The sequence below is a fragment of the Chiloscyllium punctatum genome, chromosome 10 (assembly GCF_047496795.1).
Source record: "Chiloscyllium punctatum isolate Juve2018m chromosome 10, sChiPun1.3, whole genome shotgun sequence".
NCBI lineage: Eukaryota > Metazoa > Chordata > Chondrichthyes > Orectolobiformes > Hemiscylliidae > Chiloscyllium > Chiloscyllium punctatum.
In genome coordinates this window covers 12639446-12647920 of record NC_092748.1, presented here as the reverse complement: position 1 = coordinate 12647920, position 8475 = coordinate 12639446, and the positions used below count along the sequence as shown (strand labels likewise).

The following is an 8475-nucleotide window of genomic DNA, read 5'->3' as shown; positions in this document are numbered from 1 at the left end:
GGCGGTGATCTCCATGGGGGCGGGGCAGGGATCAGCATTGGGGCGGGGATCAGCATGGGGGTGGGGATTGACGAGGGGGCGGGGCGGGATCAGCGTGGGTGCTTGGTTCGGTGATCAGTGTGGGGGCGGGGCGGGGATCAGTGTGGGGGCGGGGCAGGGATCAGTGTGGGGGCGGGGCCCGGATCAATGTGGGGGCGGGAGCGGTGATCAGCGTGGGGTCAGGAATCAGCGTGGGGGCAGGGCGTGGATCAGCGTGGGGGAGGTGATCAGCGTGGGAGCAGAACGGGAATCGGCATGAGGGCGGGGTGGGGATCAGCGTGGGGGCGGGGATCAGCGTGGGGGGCGGGGATCAGCGTGGGGGCGGGGATCAGCGTGGGGGGCGGGAATCTGCGTGGGGGCAGGGCCGGAATTGACGTGGGGGCGGGGATCAGTGTGAAGGTGGGGATCAGCGTAGGGACGGGGGCGGTAATCAGCATGGGGGCGGGGATTAGTGTGGGGACGGGGATCAGCATGGGGGCAGGGGCGGGGGCAGTGGTCAGCTTGGGGCCGTGATCAGTGTGGGGGCAGGGATCAGCGTGGGGGCGGGGATCAGCGTGGGGGTGGGGATCAGCGTGGGGGCGGGGTCAGCGTGGGGGTGGGGCGGGGATTGGCGTGGGGGCAGGTATCTAAACTACACTAAACAAACATTTCTTCCCAGCCATATTGGAAATTAAAGACAGTAAGTACCAAAAACTTTCATGTACTTACCCTCACACTCCGGATTCCTCAACCGTTCCAGTATCTTCCATCGGCCTCCGGAACCAGTCAGGCGCCATTAACCACGCGGCCGCTGCAGCAACCGCCACCGCGAACCATAACGTCACTTCCACCCCCACCGACCATGCAGCCTCCGCAATCGCCAGGAAGACCATCGCTGACAGATTCACGGCCTCCGTGGGGTCCACAACCACCGGAAACAACACTGTTTCTGCCATCGCCACATCTAGGACCGCCCCCAGTGACGTTACTCACCTGCACAACGACCATGCAGCATGCGTCTCCGTCGCATGCCGATCCCCGCCCCTGCCCCAGTGCCAATCCCCGCCCCAGCGCCGATCCCCAACCCAGCGCCGACCCCCACCCCGCGCCGATCCCCGCCCTCACGCCGATCCCCGGCCCCACGTCGATCCCCGCCCCCGCCCCAGCTCTGATCCCCGCCCCACCCCAGCGCCGATCCATGCCCCAACGCCGATCCCGCCCCCACGCTGATCTCTGCTCACTCCGATCTCCGACACCACGCCGATCTCCGCCACCATGCCGATCCCCGCCCCCGCCCCTTAGCCGATCCCCGCCCCCACCCCAGCCCCTGAGCCGATCCCCGCCCCCGAGCCAATCCCGCTCCCACGCCCATCCCCGCCACAGCGCCAATCCCCACCCCCATGCTGATCTCTGCCTCCACGCCGATCTCCATCCCCACGCCAATCAACGCCCCCACGCCTCACACCCCACCTTTTCCTCCGCTACATCAATGACTGTATCGGCGCTACCTTGTGCTTCCACGAGGAAATTGAACAGTTCTTCCACTTTACTAACACCTTCCAGCCCAGCCTCAAATTTACCTGGACCATCTCAGACTCCTCCCTCCCCTTCCTAGACCTCTCCATTTATATCTCGGGCGACCGACTCAACACGGACATTTACTATAAACCGACCGACTCCCACAGCTACCTAGATTACACCTCCTCCCACCCTGCACCCTGTAAAAACGCCATCCCATATTCCCAATTCCTTCGCCTCCGCCGTGTCTGCTCCCAGGAGGACCAGTTCCAATACCAAACAACCCAGATGGCCTCCTTCTTCAAATACCGCAATTTCCACTCAAACGTGGTTGACGATGCTCTCCACCGCATCTCCTCCACTTACCGCTCCTCTGCTCTTGAGCCCCACCTCTCCAATCGCCACCAGGACAGAACCCCACTGGTCCTCACCTACAACTCCACCAACCTCTAGATACATCGTATCATCCTTTATTATTTCCGCCACCTCCAAACAGACCCCACCCCCAAAGATATATTTCTCTCCCCTCCCCTATCAGCGTTCCGAAAGACCACTCCCTCCGTGACTCCCTCGTCAAATCCACACCCCCCACCAACCCAACCTCCACTCCCAGCACCTTCCCCTACAACCGCAAGAAATGCAAAACTTGCGCCCACACCTCTCCCCTCACTTCCCTCCAAGGCCCCAAGGGATCCTTCCATATCCATCACAAATTCACCTGCACCTCCACACACATCATTTACTGCATCCGCTGCACCCGTTGTGGCCCCCTCTACATTGCGGAACGTTTCAGAGAACATCTCTGGGACACCCGCACCAACCAACCCAACTGCCCCCTGGCTGAACACTTTAACTCCTTCTCCTACTCCGCCAAGGACATGCATGTCCTTGGACTCCTCCATTGCCAGACCATGGCAACATGACGCCTGGAGGAAGAGCGCCTCATCTTCCGCCTAGGAACCCTCCAACCACAAGAGATGAATGCAGATTTCTCCAGGTTTCTCATTTCCCCTCCCCTCACCTTATCTCAGTCCCAACCCTCAGACTCAGCACCGCCTTCTTGACCTGCAATCTTCTTCCCGACCTCTCCGCCCCCACCTCCTCTCCGGCCTATCACCGTCACCTTAACCTCCTTCCACCTATTGCATTCCCAACGCCCCTCCCCCAAGTCCCTCCTCCCTACCTTTTATCTTAGCCTGCTTGGCACATCCTCCTCATTCCTGAAGAAGGGCTTATGCCCGTAATGTCGATTCTCCTGCTCCTTGGATGCTGCCTGACCTGCTGCGCTTTTCCAGCAACACATTTTTCAGCTCTGATCTCCAGCATCTGGAGTCCTCACTTTCTCCCAGAACTTCCGTATTGCCTGGCTGCGGAAGTTGAACAATCAGTAAATTCACCCCTTTCTATCTGACTGAGGGCTGAGCTTCACATAAGTTCTTATTAAAGTTTCTTCCTCTGTCAAAAATCTGTGAGTAAAATAACTGTCTCTCTCTTTTAACTTATTTTATGATTTTGAGTCAAAATTGTTGATTTGCAGAACCCAAAGGGAAGGAGTCCAGGGCAGGTGCAGTCTCTGGAAAAGTTGGACAATTCGCCATCTCTCTCCTCTTAAAGACTTTATCATCCATTTTTCCAGCAGTTTGCCACATTTACTTGTTTAGTTGGAAGGATGACTTCTTCCTGAATGTTCTCAGCTAGGTGATATCTCCAGGGATGGCTTTCCAGGCATCTAAAGGGGACAGGAGAAAGCGAGGACTACAGATACTGGAGATCAGTCGAGTATTTGTATACAGTATTGTATATGGCATTGATACAGTGGCCCAGTTTAGCGATGTCGTTCTTTAATAGTTCTTAATTATTACAATTTTCTAATATAATACTGGATCTCTAGTCATATTTATTATCTCATTGAGCAACCAAGTATGCCCTGAATCTCTGTAAAGCAAACCAGGTAGACCTATTCTCCCTTTATACCCATGTAGACCTGCACGCTCATTCCCTTCATGTACCCGTACAATATCCTTTGAAAGTTATTGTTCATCTTTGCTTTTACCAACCTCACAGATACCAAATTTAAGGTACTTGCTACTGAATGGCTAAAACACTATTTCTTCATGCTTTCCTGTGTCTCCAATCAATTGATATAGTGCTGTGTTTTACATTAATCCTGGCAATATATACAATACATGAGTGTGTGCCTGTATGGTGGTTTCCAGGTCTCAGTACTGTGGATGTGAAGTGGTGAGTTTGAATCTGTTGATCAGCATGAATTGGTACCTTCAGGAGGATGTATTCTAGGTAGAGCAGAGTGAGAATGGAAGGAGAGTGTGTTTTATGGAGGATTACTGCTTTTGGATTCAAGAGAGTGAAAAATATCCCGTAGAAGTTAGACTTATCAGTTCTGATTCTCTATCATGTACTGAAAATAATGATATTTGTAACTCCCTTTTCCAGATTGAGAATGGAAAACTTCCAGATGGAAATTTTGAAACAGATTGTCACATCCAGGTGTGAAAGTCACTCAAGTTATGCATGTTAAATGCCATCGGCCTTTAAATCCAACAGGAAAAATTATTCCTTTTGTTTCATATGATTTTAAACATCAACGTGACTGAAAAAGCACTGAGCAACACACAGATGACCCATCTCCAAGAGTAACTGTGGAAGGTACTTTATCATTGCAGAATTCACAGCAGAGGCCATGCAAGTGTTGTGGGCGCAGATGAGGCTCCAAGATTGTCAAACTTGGAGAGAATCAAGAACACTCACATCATGGAAAAACCATGACACTGTGTGGACTGTGGGAAGAAATTCCAGTTCCGTTCTGAGCTGGAAACTCATCGACACGTCCACACCGGGGAGAGGCCATTCACCTGTCCTGTATGTGGGAAAGGATTTACCATGTTATCCACCCTGCAGACACACCGGCAAGTTCATGCTGTGAACAGCCTGTTCACCTGCCCTGAATGCGGGAAGGGATTCAATGTTTCTTTCCATCTGCTGACACACCAGTGAGTTCATACCAGAGAGAGGCCATTCACCTGTTCCGTGTGTGGGAAGGGATTCACCCAATCATCCAACCTGCTGATGCACCAATGGGTTCACACTGGGGAGAGGTCTTTCACCTGCTCTGTGTGTGGGGAAGGATTCATATGATCATCCCACCCGCTGCTACACCAGCGGGTTCACACTGGGGAGAGGCCATTCATCTGCTCCACATGTAGGAAAGGATCCACTCGTTCTTCGAACTTGTTGACACACCAGCAGGTTCATATTGGGGAGAGGTCTCTTAACTGCTCCGTGTGCGGGAAAGATTCAGTCATTCATCCACTTTCATGGCACACCAGCGAGTCCACACTGGGGAGAGGCCATGCACTAGTTCTCTGTGTGGCAAAGGATTCACTCAGTCATCCAACCTGGTAACACACCAGCGAGTTCACACTGGGGAGAGGCCATTCATTTGCACTAAATGTGGGATGGGTTTCAGTGTGTCATCCCACCTACAGAGACACAGGCAAGTTCACACTGGGGACAGACCTCTTGTCTGCGCTGAGTGTGGGAAGGGGTTCACTCAGCTTTATAATCTGCAGACACAGCAGCGGGTTCACACCAGGGAAAGGCCTTTCACCTGTACCATGTGTGTGAAAGAATTTACTCAGTTATCAGTCTTGCTCAGACACCAGCAAGTTCACAAGTGCTTACAGGGGTTGGATTCTGCTGCTATTAGCCACATACAGGACTGAACAATCGTTATTCTAGAAGCTGGCAAAAGGTTGAGGGGGTGTTGGATGGCGTTGGACTGTTTCTTTCTGTTGGCCTTGCTGGTTTCATGGCTTTGCTTCTAGTGGGTTGATACTCTGTGAGCCTGGAAGGGCACATTTCCTTGGAAAATATCTGGAAAAGCTGACTTGAACAGTAAATAGTCATGAATGTGTTGTCTGAAGTATTTGTTTACAATATCATTGACTGGAACACACTGTAAAGCAAAAGTAATTGACTGCAGTGAGGAAAAACATTGTATTCACCAAGAATAGAATCTGCTCAACTGGAGTCACTAAGTCTATGCAATGTTCAGGAAGCAGTCACATGAACCAGTTTGTGGGTATTATAAAGCTGTCAGAGATTTTCCTTCAAGAGCAATAGCATATCCTCTAACTTGCCCCTCTCTTGATGTCCTTATCATTGCAAGTGGAGTGTTCTTAAGGGAGGATGCTAAGCCATCTCTACTGTCTCCAGATAAAAAGCATTCCACCCACCATTTCTGATCCAGGAAGAAATACCATACAAACAGCTTGTGTGCAAATTAGACTTTGGCCGTGGAACAGCGTAAGCACGGAACAAGGACAGAAATCAATTCAGCCTTTCTTATTCAGTTGTAACTTGTTAAATATTGTGTTTCCAATCACTACGTGTTTTAAAATAAATATCTTCTCCATTCCATTGATTCTACAGCAGAGAATCAGGACAGCCAGCCCAATTAGTCAATATCAGTATTGATGTTCCATTCAAGGCTCGACCTACTCTTCTCCATATTCCACCCTCCCCAGCCCCTCAGTCAGCATATCCCCTGTTCCTTTCGCCCTTATATCTTGTGTGTTTATGCATTTGTTATGGACAAAGGAGAGAGGATTATTGTATTTGTTTATTCTCTCTTTTTCTCTCACTCTGTCTCTCTCTCTCTCTTGTAGTCTAGGTAGATTTTGATGTTAGTCAGTAGGTTAACACTGATTTAATGCCTGTGCTGCCATTTTAGAATGGGCGGCACGGTGGCACAGTGGTTAGCACTGCTGCCTCACAGCGCCAGAGACCCGGGTTCAATTCCCGCCTCAGGCGACTGACTGTGTGGAGTTTGCACGTTCTCCCCGGGTCTGCGTGGGTTTTCTCCGGGTGCTCCGGTTTCCTCCCACAGTCCAAAGATGTGCAGGTCAGGTGAATTGGCCATGCTAAATTGCCCATAGTGTTAGGTAAGGGGTAGATGTAGGGGTATGGGTGGGTTGCGCTTCGGTGGGTCGGTGTGGACTTGTTGGGCCAAAGGGCCTGTTTCCACACAGTAAGTAATCTAAACTCAAAGCTACAGCTCTGATTGACCTCACACAGACTGAGCACATAACCAGCAGCAGAACAGGTAATTCCCCACCAAGCTCAACCATCCACTATTGTCATTTGAATTATTTATCAATACTTTCCAGTTGGTTGCCTACTTATTTCTCTTGGCCTTTGCTGCAATTGCAGAAGTGTTTAGCGATTTTTCAGAGTTTTCCAATGTTACTAAAATCTCTAGGGAATGCTGTGAATATGTGGTGACATTGAGGATTCTGAAATTGCTCTCAGACAAGCATGTTATGCAATTGTTTTACTTAGAGAGAGGAAGGTGGAGGAGACAGCTCTCAGCAGATGGACCTATCTACACAGCATGTTCAGTGAGCAATTCCCCTACCTCAACTTCAGTGAGGATCAGCGTGACAGTTAGTTCCACCTCACTTTGGATATCCTCATTAAAACCTGACACCTTCACAGCCACAACTTAGAGTCTTGGAGTAGGTGAGGACAACGCTGTCAGTGGTTACAAAGGTGACCGGGGCTACAATTCTTTTATGTAGCAGGGCATTTTTTGAACCATCTTACATTTTGTGATACTTCATTACGATCAAGATGATAGTAGAGTCTAGGGGTTCTACAAAATGTCAATATCACAAGCCTTCTGGGTTGGTTTTAATTTAGCTAGCCCCAATATTATTCTGTCCAGATTTTAAGTTTAGTAATAGTATCGTCATCTTGTATACCAGCCCATTGATCAATTCAGACCCACGAGTACATCTCAAATTTTCCTGGTGACATAAGTTAGACAGACTTCACCTCCACCTATCTGCTCACTCCTTTATTCCCCTACACCCTCTGTCATCAGCATAAATTCTGCCTTTTCCTAGCCACCAGTTCTGAAGAACAGTCACAGGACTCAAAATGTTAACTCTGCTTTCTTTCTACACATACTGCCAGAACTGCTGAGTTTTTTCCAGCAGTTTGTGTTTTGGTTTTCTATCTTTTTTTACTGAGGAGACTCTAAATCTCCTGTTTATATATTTTTTAAAACCTCCTCACTACTGCCTAACTGTGGTAGTGCTTACATTTTCTCCAGCACCCATGTTGGTGTGTGTGCAGGTGTGAGACACAATGAGAGACAACAGGTGTACAAACCTTTATTCAATTTCCACTACCAGGAAGAGAGGAAACACCCGAGTGGCCAGTGACAAGCAGTGCCCTTCTCAGTGGGCACTGCTGCATGATCAAACAGTGAAGGGGAGGGCAGGGATCAAACCAAAATAGAGTTGGAGGGGGAAATAATACCCTCCACTCCCTGCGGTGCCCACCTTTTCCTGAAAATCTCAAGGTTGTTTTGATTTTCTATTGGATATGCTTATAGAAGTTTTGTATTAAAGCTAGTTTCAAGTCTTAAAAGCCTCTTTGTGGACCAAGGTTTTGCATTTTAAGTTTGTAAAACAAATAGTAGAAAATTGCTTGTGCAGAGACTTCCATGACCAGATAAATGGACGGCGACCAATTTCCTGAACTTTGATTAGAACAAACTCTGAGCTAAATAATTCATATAAAATTGTACAGGACGTTAAACACATGCATTCAAAATCAAATTAAAAGGAGCACATAGAACAGTCCGTTGTTCTATTATAAAGGATAATTGAATTTATAGGCCAAAGACCAATTAAGCCAAGTTAGAGAATGCGTCAGCTAAATGGTGAGAAGACCCCATCACCACACACCAATGGAGGAACTGGAGCCTGCTCCTCGGTGTTAGAAATACCATCTCAAGAAACACCTTCTGTTAGCTGTTTGCTGCAGGATCTGACGGGAAGATTCTCATCAGAATTATTGAAGAGGGGTATAAGAAGGTTACACTTTCTTCAAAATGATCTGTCAAAAATC

The 8475-nt window shown here is 49.1% G+C and overlaps 1 long non-coding RNA gene across 1 annotated transcript; it reads left to right on the top strand.

The window, feature by feature from the left end:
- The first annotated feature begins 654 nt into the window (after positions 1–654).
- LOC140481894 (uncharacterized) lies at positions 655–5479 on the top strand. Its single transcript, XR_011961631.1, has 2 exons — positions 655–718; positions 3991–5479. It is a non-coding gene; the product is annotated as an uncharacterized lncRNA (long non-coding RNA).
- The last annotated feature ends 2996 nt before the right edge of the window (positions 5480–8475 follow it).